The following is a 15,053-nucleotide window of genomic DNA, read 5'->3' on the forward strand; positions in this document are numbered from 1 at the left end:
TTCAGAATCCATATTTTAGCAAGACCTCCAGTTGAATCCCATTCATATTAAAGTTTAAGAAACACTATTGTAGTCACCATTGGACTTAGGGATCTCTGCTGGGCACATAACTTCTGAGCCTTGTTCTCTTGACTGGACCCTGGATTGGTGCATGGGAACTCTGCACTCGCTCCTGGTTGAAACCAGGGTTGAAGGGATATCTGCCTCCCACAGCCCCAGCCTCACAGAGGTGCATAGAACCCTCCTTCCCGCTTCTCCCTGGTGATCGCGTGACCTCTTGCTCCTCGGACCCTCACCCTCTCTAGTGACAGGGGCTGTGTTCTTGCAGCCCTCCCGCTGCTTGTGTTTCTGCTCTTTCTCATGATTAAATATCCCCTGGAGCACGTTGCTGGAGTTCTCTGATTGTACTGTGGAAAAGCTCACATGGTTTTCACTTTGAAGTGTTTCATTTCTTTGTTTAAATCCAGCATTGCCCTCTGATTGGGGCATATCCAGTGACCTTAGAGTACAAATCATAAAGAGTTTCTCCAGGACCATTCAAAATAGACCCCAGAATCCACTGTATGGGGATGTGTTTGAGTACAGCTGTTAGGTACACACTCCTAAGCCTTCCCAATGCATGATGGTACTTCAAAAAAGGAGTCTTGATGAATTGCTGAAAAGAACTAAAAATGACCTCAGCATCACAGATACCTCCTCCCCACTTTCCTGCCTCCTACCATGTCACAGATCTGTGACAAGGGGCACACAGTCAGCTTAGTGCCCCATACCTAAAGTAGTGAGGCCAGAACCAAATGTGGGTCTCTAGACAGAGAAGGGATGAGGGGAATGGAAATCCACTATTCCCTCCTGCAGCCACCGAAGGGAAGTTAGAGGAACAAAATACTCTCAGCCTCCGGGCCCCAGACAAGCCGTTATTTCCCTTCCGGGAGCGTATGGTTTAAACATGTATCCATTCAGGGGCTGCCCGCCTGCACAGAGGAGCCCTCGCACACTGTTAGTCAGAAAAGTAGTTTGGAAATAAGATTCAAGAGCCTTGAAAACGTCTGTATCCTTTGACCCAGTAATTCTACTTCTGGGAATCTGTCCTAAGAAAATAATCTGAAATTCACACAAAAACGTGTCCACATGGTTGTTCACAGCCGCTTTATTTACCAGGGAAAAATTGGAAAACCACTAAATGCTCCACTTCAGGGAATTGGTTAGGTAAATTATGGTTCATTCAGAGAAGGGAATATTTTGTAGCCGTTAAAAATGATGTTTAGAGCGCGGTCGAGTTGGGGGAGCAGTGGGCGGGTGGGTCCGGCAACTCCCTTGGAGTCAAGCGCAGGCCGACTGGCGGCTGCAGGGAATCCAGTAGGGGTGTGCGGAGGCAGTTTCCGCGGGTCCGTGAAGGAGGTTGACAGCTCCAGCAGACGCCTGTCAGCTTTAAGGAAAAGTAGAAATCACTTCTGACTATACTGAGTAGCAAGTGAGTTCCTATACTGCAGATCATGGCACTACCATTCCGCAAAGACTTAGAAAAATACAAGGACCTGGATGAAGATGAGCTTCTTGAAAATCTGTCAGAAATAGAACTGAAACAACTAGAAACTGTTCTGGATGATCTTGACCCTGAGAATGCCCTTCTGCCTGCAGGGTTCCGGCAAAAAAATCAGACGTCAAAGTCTGCCACAGGACCTTTTGATAGAGAACACCTCCTTTCATATCTGGAGAAGGAAGCACTAGAGCAAAAGGACAGGGAAGACTATGTGCCCTACACTGGAGAAAAAAAAGGAAAAATATTTATCCCCAAACAGAAACCTGTACAGACTTTGACAGAGGAAAGTGTATCTGTTGATCCAGAATTAGAAGAAGCTTTGATGAGTGCTTCTGATACAGAATTGTGTGACCTTGCAGCTATTCTTGGGATGCATGATTTGATAACAAATACACAAATTTGTGATATAGTGGGAAGTAGTAATGGTGTTGATAAAGGACTTTTTTCAAATGTAGTGAAAGGTGAAAAGATTCTTCCAGCATTTGATGAGCCACCAAATCCAACCAACGTTGAAGAGAGTTTAAAGAGAATTAAAGAAAACGATGCTCATCTTGTTGAAGTTAATTTGAATAACATAAAGAATATCCCAATTCCAACCCTAAAAGACTTTGCAAAGGCTTTGGAAACCAATAAACATGTGAAATATTTCAGTCTTGCAGCCACCCGAAGCAATGATCCTCTTGCTGTTGCTTTTGCAGATATGCTGAAAGTAAACAAAACTTTGAAGAGCTTAAATATGGAGTCCAACTTCATTACAGGAGCTGGGGTTCTGGCACTGATTGATGGTTTAAGAGATAATGAGACCCTGGCAGAGCTTAAAATTGACAATCAGAGGCAACAGTTGGGAACAGCTGTAGAATTGGAAATAGCCAAGATGCTTGAGGAAAATGCAAATATCCTTAAATTTGGGTATCAGTTTACACAGCAAGGACCCCGAACCAGGGCAGCTAATGCTATAACAAAAAACAACGACTTAGTGCGAAAGAAACGAGTTGAAGGAGACCACCAGTAAGTCCAACAAAGTATAATCTTTGGAAGACTTCAGAACTTTACCAAGGGCTCATGTTGGTGACATCAGATGTAAAATTTTTCTGGGTAGAAGGGAAAAGACTGGAAATCTTTTTGTTTGTTTGTTTGTTTAGCTTTTTTGTTAACTATATGCATTATTTTCCTAGTTTAAGTTGTTATCAGTTTAAAATTATAAAATCAATAGTATCTGGTATTTTATATTTTGAAGCATTTCCACTTTCTACTAAAATCAGTTTTAATTTAGCTTAATTAAATGACTTATAATGAGTCTTGGGCAAAAAACAATACGATTATAAATAAGTTTCAGAAGTCATTTATGTAGAATAATTTGAGGACCAATTTTTTAAATTAAAAAGGGACATTGCTGATATCAGTTGCTCCTTCGAGGTATAAGGCACTTAAAAGTTTTCTTTGTTTTGTAATCTGGATACTTTTCCATTTTTTAAGAATAAATAAACTTGGCAAGGGTATATTTTTTCCTTATCAAGGAATCAAAATGCAATGATTTTTAAACAGATGGCTCAAAATCTGGTGAAGTGTTCAGAAGCCAAAGCAGACCTCCAGGGAGAGACCTTCATGCAGTGCAAGTTACTGTGCTTGTCTGATGCAGCTCAGCAACATCTAGGGATTTGTTTTTTAAACAAAATCATCAGCTGATCCAGGTTATACACTTTGTTTAAAAATATAGTATGTCTAAGTATTTTAATTGGTTCATTTTAGTTATAAATGACAGTAGAATTTGTTTTGACATAATGAAAGCATGGGATATATCATGTTCTAGTGAAGACCCCAGTACCTCTTTTTCCCCTTCCCTTTTCCTACCCCCAGCTTCCTTCCCTCTATTGATCTTTCTGCCATTTACCCAGTTATTATTTCTTAATTAATTCTTTGTGGATGTACTTGATGGTAAGATTCACTATGGTATATTCATGTATGTGCATAGGAAATTTATGTCAGATTGATTCCACTGTCTTTCCTTTTCCCATTCTCCCTTCAACCCCCATTTATGTCTATGTTTATTACAGTTTTTCATTTTAATGTGGGCATTATTAAATTTTTATGAAAGCTAATGGTAAAAAACATCTGAGTAGAAAAGTTGTTTTCTTCCCCCATAAAAAGGCACACAGCGAACTCTCAGTTATTTAGGATAAAATAAAAAAGAAAGCTGCTGCTAAACATGTGAAATCATAGGTAACATGATGGAGTTCAGGTTTGAGGAACTTGCAAAACAGCCACTTAAACTGATGGTTACTATAAGGAAGTTAGAAACTGGGATGTGTGTAAATTACTTGGTATTGTGCTGTATGCCAAGAAGTTCCATATGCAGCGCAGAATGGCATAGACAATTTAATCCCCACTACACACTTTCCAGCCAAAAAAGAGAAGTGCTGATCTTCAGAATCTGATTCTATTATATGCTTCCTTTCATCTTGCACTTTTTCCATATTGTATACAAATATTTTCTATAGCAAAAGTGTCTTTATTGCTCAGAGTATTAAGGTGAGTGCTTGAACAGAGTTCTGTGGCGAGAGGACAGGTGTAACACTGCACACCCCAGCTGTGCAACAGGGTTTGATTTTGCATTCATGTCCTGTCCCATAGTAGCTCTTTAGCAGGAGATAGCAGACGCACTCACATCTACAGAAGACTGGGAAGAGGGGATCAGAAAAATACTGGCCTCATAAGGCCTACCTGGATCATTTACAAAAAGATATTTCTGAGTAAGGGGAAGGTAGTTTGTCATGGTTAGTTTTTTTAAAAACCTTTCGAAGTTGAATCACAAAATGTCTACTGTTTTGGCTGCCAGACAATTTATCCCATGATCTAGGCAGCAGGTTGTGTACTATAGTAATAAGCCTTCTTAACAGGCTAAAGCTTCCCTCATAGGAACTGTGGTGTGTTTGCTTTTTGAAATATCAGTATCCAGTATTTCAAAGGGGCCAAAGATTAACTTTGCACTATTCCCTTTCAGTTAAAAGCCACTGATTTTTTTCCAAGTTAGAAAGGCTTCACTTGCTTGCTTTCTCACCTGACTGCCTCCCCCAACACCAGCCTCTATTGTCTCTCTCCCTCTCCTCTTACCCTCCCTTCTTCCTTCTTTACATATACAACTTTTGAATTGTACTTGATTTTGTAAACTGCGATTCCAGCAAGATTTGGAGTCGGGCATGGAGCAGGTATCTAAGGCTACCACAAAGAATTGGTCACTTAAACTTCTAGCCAGGCTTCCTCATTTGCATTGCCCTGTAAGTCAGTTAATAAGTGTGCTCCCCTCTCTCCCATATAGTGGGTTTTTTTTTTCTTCTAAATATTGTTAAGATTGGTCCCTACGTAGAATTTTGTATCATACTTACAGGAATATCTTTTTTACCTACTATTTATCAAAGTATGACTAAGTTGAGTGTTTTGCTTGTACCATTCCAGTTCTGTGCTATAATACATTTTATAATTTCTTTATAAATAATTTTAATATGAATACTCATTCAACTAAATATGGAAATCTCTCAAGTATTATAATTATAAGGGAGAATAACAGTGTTTACTTTGAAAAAATCTGGTACCTCGCTGGGCATGGTGGCTCATGCCTGTAATCCCAATGACTTGGGAGGCTGAGGTAGGAAGATCACAAGTTTAAGGCCAGCCTCAGCAATTTAGTGAGGCCCTAGCAATTTAACAAGACCCTGTCTCAAAATAAAAAATAAAAGAAGTCATGGACTGGGATTGTATCTCAGTGGTAGAGTACTTGCCTGGCATGGGTGAAGCACTGGGTTCTATCCTTAGCACCACATAAAAACAAATAAATAAAATAAAGTTTAAATTCATTAAAAAAAAAGTCTGGGGATATAACTCAGTGGTAGAGTGGCCCTGGGTTCAACCCCCAGTACCCTCCCCCCCCAAAAAATTGGCACCTTTTAATCTTTTATATAATCTTAAGAGAATTTTAAAGACCTTAAGTTTTTTCATCTAATCAGTTTCAACTTACATGTTTATCTAAGAGAATGTCCTTTCATTTTTAAATTGTTGCTTTTTAAGAAAAAAAATTAATTACCCATTTTATAAAATTTTATATTCATATTTGTCTGGAGTTCAAATTTTTCCAGTATGTCTGTATGAAATTGTTTTTAAAACTCAATATTAATATGATGAAAATGGATTTTGGTGCTATATATTTGTAGCTAAAGCCTTGTAAAAATCTAAAGAATAAGCAAAATATATTTTCTAAGGGTGCCACATCATTTAAAAGACCAAATAAACAATTGTATTACATAATCTAGCAGATTGTTATCAATTTCAAGGGCAGTTTTCTTGGTCATTAAATAGCAAATTCTTGTTCTCTGAATCAAGTAACCCACTTGCTTTGTGCAAGAGGTATACTCGAGGAAAGTTAAATAAATAGAACTTTAGATCATTTTCCAATTAATCAATTATCTGGTGTGTTTTCCTTTTAAGGGGGGATTCCATGATATAATAAAAATTGTAAAAGAAAAAAAAAGTTTTGACAAAATGTTCCTGTTGTACATTATTTATAACCTTGATTGCCATTAAAATAAGACAAAAGTTTGTGAAGTTTCATGAAATCTTACAGTTCCCAGGGCTACCTTATTTTCTCACTATAAAACCAGGAACCACTGTTACCTCCTAGCAGATCCAAGGATCATGCTATCTCTGGAGTCCATGGACACTGCCATTCTCTGCAGGCTCAGTCCTGTCCAGCTTTGCTCCTGCACTACAGTGATACTTCACTTTTGAACAGTATTGACTGAAAACATGGCACCCAAGAGAAACAAACACATGGATGGAATAGAGACCAACTCCTGTTGCTACTGGCCAGATGAAGGGTTTTAAGTTGTTGGATCTAAACATCTGGAGACTGTCTTCAATACCAGCTGATGCTGATTATTATTGTTTCTGGATAGCTCTCACTCTAAGACTTGCTTATCAAACAAATCAAACTCTTCCCTAATGATTTTTAAATTGAGAAAATACTATCCATATGCAATGATTTTTATATTGTCATATTTTAATCTGGTTATTCTTTATATCATTGATTTTTCTTCACTATAATTCAGTTCTATAAATCTTCTATAAAATTGGACAATTTGGAATTTTTAATAATAAAACATTTGTAACATTTTATTAATTTTAAAAAAATGATGTTTACAGAACTTTTAATGACACAGGGAAATGTTTATGGCATCCTATCAAGCACAAAAAGCAGGATGTAAAATCCACACGTGCAGGCTGATCTCAGCCATGTGCAGCAATTATGGGGAAATGGCAGGAAGGAAAAGCACCCGCAAAAACTGTTCAGAGTGGTGGTCTCAGGATAGTACGACTATGGTTGATTTTTCTCTTCTCTTTTCACTTTTCTGGGATTTTTGTCTACATTTGGAAACTATTGCTGATCAGCACCGGGTATTTATTTGAGGCAATGAAACAAAAAGCAGCATTAGCCCAACAGTGAGCAAGGAATGGAATAGCCGTCTTTCCCTCCTGAACATACGTTGCTTCTGAAAACAGAGGGAAAATCAAATAAACATTATTTACCAAACAAGAACCCAATCAAAATAAATAAATAAGGCATCAATGTGGAGGAAGGCCCCTGCTGCTACAAGAAGTGACTGCCTGTTTCCAGCTTATCATTTTTGGGGAATCTTAGAAAACCAACCACTGTGAAATTGACTTCTTACTGATTTTAATTGAGATGGGTCCCAAATGCAAGGATCAGAAATGAAATTCAGGCCGACTGCCCGGGGAAGTCAGTGACCCTGCACTGTCCCAGATGGCAGAGGAGGTAACAAGGGTATCTTACAGTTCCCGGTCCCACTCTCGGCCTTTCAGGGGTGACTCTGAGGTCCTTCCACCCATTGGCTGAGAGCTGAGTGCCAGTTGATCTCAGGGGACCTGGGCCAGCATGTGGTTGGGCATTCACTCCCCAGTACCCGCCCCCCACATACATTCTCTCACATGCAGACACATTGGGGTATTTCCTTCCCTCTGCACAAGGTATGTAACATTTTGTGATGTTACAAGAAGGCACCACATTTTAGTGTGTACTTTAAATCCCACAAGGACTTAAGAAAGTGTCATCAAATCTGCTTCACAGTGTAGCAAACTCCACTGAGCTTCTTCCTTCCACCTGCTTGTGTAGCTCATGTGATTCAGGGGGGGCCTCTCTTCACTGGGATCCCCTTCAACTTTGGAGTGACTAGTTCTCTTAATGTTCCCTTCAAGCAGAGTGCCCAGGATAGTCTCAGTGTCCCTGCCACCTTTTCCTACTTGCCACCTTGGTGTCTGCTCTCTTTTCCCCTCATCCTCCTTTTAGGTGTCCCCCAGCCCCCCTTCCAGCAGTCTACTGTTTGACGCATCCATGGCTTTCTCAATAGAAAAATATGATGCTTCTTTGCCTAAATCCTGAAGACCTCCCATTTCATGTCAAAACAGGCTCATTATTGCTGCTCCCCCGACCCCCCACAAAGAGTTTTCCCTTAAAGATACACTCTGATTTCTAACCAGTCAGCACCACTATGGCCAGTATTTTAATATCACTTTGCTTGTATATGCTGCTTCTGGCACTGTAGGCTGTAAAATGGAGGTAATAATGGAAAACATCTGATGTTAAAATGAAAAGGGCTAATAAATAAGAAAGGAAATAAAGCAACTGATGTGATATAAAATCATAATAATACAATGAGCTATTGTAGGTACTCTTAACAAGTTTGAAAATCTCTTTGAGGCAGGAGATTTTCTGAGAAAATGTAAGTGACTCAAAAAATTTTTTAAAAAATTAAAAGAAAAATGATGCTAAAGGGAAGGAGCATGTTTAAAAATGTTTTGATGAAATTATTTGTTTTAAACAGATCTCAAGTTAAGAGGGTTTAATGGTGTCTAAGTCTCAAGGAACAGAATTTCTATGTGGGTTGCATAGTAGACAGTCTTTGGGATCAGAAGGTCTGAGTTTAAATCCTGGTTTACCCTTAACTAGTTGTGTGATCTTGGGTATGATACTAAATCTCTCTGAATCTCAGTTTCAGTAGGAATTCAGTCAAGGAACTAGTCATGGTAAGACTGAATGGTCCACGTGTGCTTTCTGGAGGTGCTGGCCTGTGATGGATTTGATGTATCTGCCATGGTTACAGCTAGCGTTTCATGGTTTGTTGTTGTTGTTTTGTTTTTCATTTATTAAAAATTTGTTCTAATTAGGCCTTTCACATTTTTGCACAAACTTCATACATTTAAGGGATGGATTTGCAAGTTGCCTGACCAAAGTTAGAATAGAGTCCATTTCATGGAAGTGTCCAATCTGCAAAAGCACTGTTATTCTCTATGGGCTATCTGCAGCAATACTATGTTCTACATATAGTGGTCCATTCAATCCTTACAACAACACTGTGAAATAGGTGGCAGTATCACCCGATCTGAAAGATAAGGAAACGGAGGAAAGCCAGGCTTGAGAGTGCTTCTCCCATGGTCATATAACAAATTTAGGATTGGAACTCAGGCAGTCTTCCACAGAGCACTTGGCGACCACAGCCTTCTGTTCCTACCAGTGCCTTGCATTTATAAAGCACAATATCATAGACTGCTGCTCATGTGATCACGGCAATGGTGTTAGGTGCTCTTATTTTTATAAAGGAGGAAACTAGAGAATTCTGAAGTGACTTACCCAAAGTCCTACAGAACCTTAGCTCTGGGCTTGGCCATTCCTCTCTTTATACCTGAGTACTCGGAGCCTCAGTTTCCTCATTCTTGGGATGGGGATAAGGATGCCCAGTTTGCCGGGCTAAGGTGAGGATGGGACATGTGAAGCCTTTAGAAGGGTGCCAGGAATAGTAAGTGTTGAGTGGACATCGGCTACTACACTGTCATGGTGATCATTATTGTTCAATGTCAGTTAGCTTCCTTTGCTCTGTGATTTACAGACCCTAGCAATGCACCCTCCTACCAGAGTTAACGAGTGCCTCGTGTCCAGGTTAGTACAAAGGCACTAGAGTCAACACTCTAGGTCTTTGCACTCCTAAGTTTGTCCCACACTCTGTGATTAGCCTCTCTGAACCTCAGTTTTCTTCTCTATAAAATGAGAATGATAACATCTGTCTCAAAGGATACTTGGGAGAATTAAGTGAGCGCATGTATTTTGAAAGTGCCTGACTCAGAAAATGCAGCAGCAAATATGACTTCCTTTCCCTTCTTTGGAAGTGTTTTTCATGGAGCAGAGCCATGCGTTTGATAAAAAGCAGACATTGCAGGCGCTCAGCTGTGTTTCTTCAGTAGGAGTTTTCAAGGCTTGTCTGCTGTGAAAGTGTTACCTGAGCACCTCCTATGAACCCAGGGCTAGGTGGGGATGCAGAGGAAACATAAAATATGACCCTGTCACATTTCACCTGTGGCTTGATGGGATCCGATGCTGGTAGTAGCAGAGCTGCCCCTGCAGAGAGAGCGCTCACCTGATAACCCAACTCTTGAGTCCTGTATTAGTCACCATTATACAGAGAAATGGAACCAATAGAAAGAGATGTGAAGAGATCCTTTATGAAGCATTGACTCACACAATTATGGAGGCTGAGAAGTCCCACCATCTGCAGTCTGCCAGGAGGCCCAGGAAAGCCAGTTATGTAGTTGCAGTCCACCCAAGGACGTGAGAATACGTATCACTGGTGTTTGAGGACAGGAGAGGATAGCTCTCCCACATCAAGCAGAGAACAAATTCAGTCTTCCTCTGCTTTTTGTTCTGTTCAGGTCCTCATGGGATTGGATGATGCCCACTCACATTGATAGGGACATTGATGATGACACTGTTTACTTAGTCTGCAGGGATTCAGTGCTAATCTCCTCCAGAAACACACTCATGGACACACCCAGAAGTGTTTTATCAGCTATCTGGGTACCTTTAGCCAAGTCAAGTCGACACATAAAATTAACTATCCTCTGAGTCCCCAGGCCAGGGAGAGCTTTCAAGGAAATGTTTCTTTTCAGGTAGGTAGAGCAATACGATCTAGACAGCCCTCCCAAACTGTTAGCTGCGTATTAGTCTGCAGGGACTAATATCATAACATAATTAGTATAGCAGTGCTCCCAGCTTAATTAAAAATGCTGCATATGAAGGGCAGTTAATGAGAAATGCAAGGTTTGATGATTCAGAACTGCTGAGATTTAGCAGTTTAGTGGGCGTAGCGAGGAAGCGTAGAATTTATTTCCTTTTGCTCTTCTCTTTGTACATCTGGACAGGAAGGGGTCTGAAAGGAATTGCTCACAGTATGTACAGTTAGCGAACTTTGATTATCTGGAGGCCCCTTGGCTTTCTGCAACACTGCTGGGGGCCAGCCAAGCAGGAAACAAAAAAAGCCTTGGAGCCCACAAAACACATTTCAATTTGTGCAGCAGTCTTTTGCTTTTCTGATAACAAATCCACTCAACCCATACTTGAAAGCTATTTGTTGATGCTTACTTTATGCAAAATTTTAATAAGCCAGGTAATCTGATTTTCCAAGCATTAGCAGAACAGCAGACACTCAGCTGGCCCTGGAGGACGGGACCCACAGAGGTGCCTGGCTCTGCACCTGTATTGGGTCAGGAGCAGTCTCCCAGGCACAGGGTATGTTTTGAGCACAGGAGAGATAACTATGTAAGAATCTCTACTCTTAAGGGGCTTACAGTTTAGGAGCAGACAGACGTTGTCTCAGTCAAGGATCTTGGGTTAAGACAGCAGAATCTATTCTGGCTAGTTGGAACAGAAAAGGATTTGGTACAGGATATTAGGTGACTTGCAAACTTTCCAGGAATGCCAGGGGCTCAAGCTTAGATGCTACAGAACTACAGGAGCAGCCAGCATGTCATCGGACTGTTGTGATGGAATCCCCTTTGTCCTCCCTCCTTGGGACTCAGAAGTCTAGGAACTAGACCGTGGAACCTACACCACTCTGTCCAGATCAACAAACTCCTCCACCAGTGTGCTGGCAGGCATGTCTCATTTACCTGAGCATACACACCAGCTGCAAGAACACGCAGCCTCCACAGCTCTGCAGGATCACCAGGAGGAATGCTGTGTCCTTGACAGCTGTCCTCCCCATAGACCAAGACGGGGTGGAAGTGCGTGTTGAGAGAGTAAGTATTTGATGTCTGCTTCAGATGCAGCAGATGATTGGTGGTCAGCAAGACACATCCTGTTGTAGAGGGACTTTCTGAGGGCTGACTCAATGCTGGATGGGACAAAGGGGACACAAAAGGACACCTGTGTCTATGCGTGGGGGTAATGGAGAGACTCTGGGGATGGAACCCAAACATGCTCTACTTCTGATCTACATATTCAGCCCTTTTTCTTTTATTTTGAGACAGGATCTTGCTAAGTTTCAGGCTAGTTATAAACTCATGATCCTCCTGCCTCAGCATCCAGGAACTTGAGATTGCTGGTATTGGCCATTGTGCCCAGCTGCTGTATGTACCTACTTCTTATCCAGAGAGTCAAACAAATCTCTGCAAGTTAAATGAAAGAATGAGAAGAGGGCTGGATGTGGTGGCATTAACCTGCAATCCCAATGACTTGGGAGGCTAAGGCAAGAGGATTGCAAGGTTGAGGCCAGCTTTGGCAATTTAGCAAGACCCTACCCCAAAATAAAAAAAAAGAACTGGGGATACAGCTCAGTGGTAAAGTGCCCCTGGGTTCAATCCTCATTACAAAACAAATAAATAAATAGGGAGAGGGCCTACAGGAGGGTGCTAATAAGAGGAAAAGGTCATTTCCACAGAGCCTCAGGCCAATGCTCAGTGTGAAACATGACAAACTTGATATGTGTTTGTATATTTTTTATATCCATAGAGTCACGTACTTATATCTATGCAGAGGCTGTCACTATGGCTTCTTTACTATTTCCTTCTCCTGCTTTCCATTCCCTTTCCCTGTCTTCCCAAACTTTCCTGGCCTGAGTTCCATTGGAACTTGTTAATTTCATTAACAAGATCATTACCATTGATGTGGATTATTGTCATTAGTGTTATTGTTAAGGTCCCAGCTTCCCCATCCTGGGTACCTACCACACATCAGGTCACACAACCAGGAGAACGCAGGAATTCTGACTGTCCCGATGTCCCTAGGCCTCAGCCCCACATCTCACACTTGGTTCTCTACAGTGAACCCCTCTGCCTTTTGGAATTTAATTAGAATGCTTCTCCGGGGGAACTCTGGGAAGGTTTCTGGTCTTCTCCTCTTAGTATTATGACAAGGCCACATGGCTTACCCGAGCCCAACACCAGCTCTTCGGTTCTGGAAATCTTTATTGCTGCAGCAGGTGTTTCCATCTTGCCTTGCCAGTCCTCCTGGCCAGCTGCCCTTCCACAAGGGAGAAAAGGCCCCCACATGCTCCACTGGCACGGATATGGGACGAAGCTTCCTGGGTGCACTGTTTCTTTTCCTAAGGGAAAAACCAGCTTTGGGAAATAAGCCCACCTCCATTCCCACGTAGCAATTATGTGCATAATTACATTCCACCAGGTGTCACTTAAGAGGGTGAAACCCATTAAGTGTTCAAATGAGAAAACAGAAAGGAGCCTCTGAGAAAGCCCAGGAATGGTGCTCTCTGCAGGGGTGGAGGGAGTGAGCGCGCGGAGGTTTCCTGAGTGTCCGCCAGGCCCCTGCTTTCCTTTAAGTGATGGCTCAGCCTGAGCGGGGAGAGTAGGCCTGATCTGAACCAGTGAGCAAGCTGAGCTTAGCCCATGCAGTGGATCTCCCAAGGGCTGCCAGCCACAGTGAAGAACAGCCTTTACAGGAAGTGCGCCCACATAGCACTCTGTGGTCCATTTTAAATTCATAGAGGAGTAAACCTTCGCTTTCTTATTTTTTTTTCTTTCTCCTAACTTTCAGGGTACCCAGCACACAGCAAGTAACCTTGGGGCACATTCCCATTGAGTTATATCCCCAGTCCATTTTAGTTTTTATTTTGAGACAAAAATCTCACTAAGTTGCTGCTAAGATACTGAGGCTGATCTTGACCTTGCCATCCTCCTGCCTCAGCCTCCTGAGTCTCTGGGATAGTAGGCGTGTGCCACAAGTCCAGCATGACAGGCTTCTTTATCACCATTCTCTCTCCTTTGCTCTAATGATGAACAGAGTTCACAGGGAAAGAAGATCTAAGGGAAGAAAGCACCAGGCACAGGCGAGCTTATTTAAATTGACATTTACAATGGCTGCTGTAAACCTCATTTTACAGATGAGGAAATGGGCTCAGAGAAAGGAAGGGACTTACCTGAGGCTACTGAGGATTTGAACCCAGGTCTGCCCAACTTCAAAGGCTGTTCTCTTTGTACTAGACTGAAGAGCCCCCCTTGGGGTGCGTCCCATGCAGGGCTGACTGTGTGCTCTCCTGTCAATGCCATCAGGGAGGAATGTTCAGGGGTGTCCGGTTCCTGGGTTCAGTCATATTGAGAGAGCCCCTTCCTTCCTGCTCACCAAAAGCTCCATACCCAAGCTGAGTTAGAAGAGCCTTCTGCTTACTCATGTGAACCCTGTCTTTGGGCCATCTTGATCAAGCTTTGTCCACTGAAGTTTCACAAAGGGCCACCTGGAGATTCAGTGAGAACACAGACTAGAGGCCTGTCAGCCTGCAGACCTGCTTCCTCCCTGATTAAGCCAGACTCACCCTCTCCTTTCCCTACTCACACCCCTACCAATGTGAAGTGACACCTGGGTCCCTGTCTTGCCTAAATACACACACTGTGCCCTGTCCAGAGCTGGGGGTCAGCCTCCTCCCAACATCCCCTGACCTTTCCTCACCAGCATTTACCAGGTTCAATTAAGTCAGTCTACCAACATGGCTCCAATCCCTGCCTCCTTCCCACCTCCCACCATCATCTAGACCACTGCACTAGTTTCTCCAGAGACCTTTATATCTCCCATTCCGCTCCCATCTCTCACACAGTTATGGGCAAGACTTGCAAAACGTTTATTTTATCCATCCAACCAACAAGCTGTCTAACCTTCATCCAGTAAGTATTTGTAGAAAGTATATGTTTGCCGGGTCAGGTTTCATCTTGGACTTGAGATGAATGTAAATTTAGATAAGAAATGGCCCAATCTGTAGTGTTGAAGAGATAAATAACCAAACATCTGCTCAGGTGGAAGGCAACCCTAGGAAGGGTGTCCTACCTGGCCTGGCAGCCTTGGTGGAGGCTTCTGGAGGAGGCGGCTGGGGTGGGGCCACTGTGCACACACAAAAGCCTGACCCTGTCTTGAAGTTTGACGAACTTCAAATACCTGTCGAGGTTAGAAGGAAGGGTGCTTGCTGCAAGTGTAAAGGCGAAATCTTGAGGAGCCTTGAACTGCTGTTGGCAGTGGGATGCCCCTGAGGGCTTAATTCAGGGAGCAGATGAGCAGAGAGCTCTTAACATTCCACCCGGCCTCACTTGCACCCCCTGGTGAGCTTTTATTCATTTCCACCCTCCAGCCAGTTCACTGATGAACCTCCTTTTCTGGGTTGTACCTGATCAACAC

General features: G+C 42.4%; 1 pseudogene; it reads left to right on the plus strand.

The window, feature by feature from the left end:
- Positions 1-1,394: 1,394 nt before the first annotated feature.
- Positions 1,395-2,991, plus strand: LOC143387214 (tropomodulin-3 pseudogene; annotated as a pseudogene).
- The last annotated feature ends 12,062 nt before the right edge of the window (positions 2,992-15,053 follow it).

This window comes from Callospermophilus lateralis, unplaced genomic scaffold (assembly GCF_048772815.1).
Source record: "Callospermophilus lateralis isolate mCalLat2 unplaced genomic scaffold, mCalLat2.hap1 Scaffold_314, whole genome shotgun sequence".
Classification (NCBI taxonomy): Eukaryota; Metazoa; Chordata; class Mammalia; order Rodentia; family Sciuridae; genus Callospermophilus; species Callospermophilus lateralis.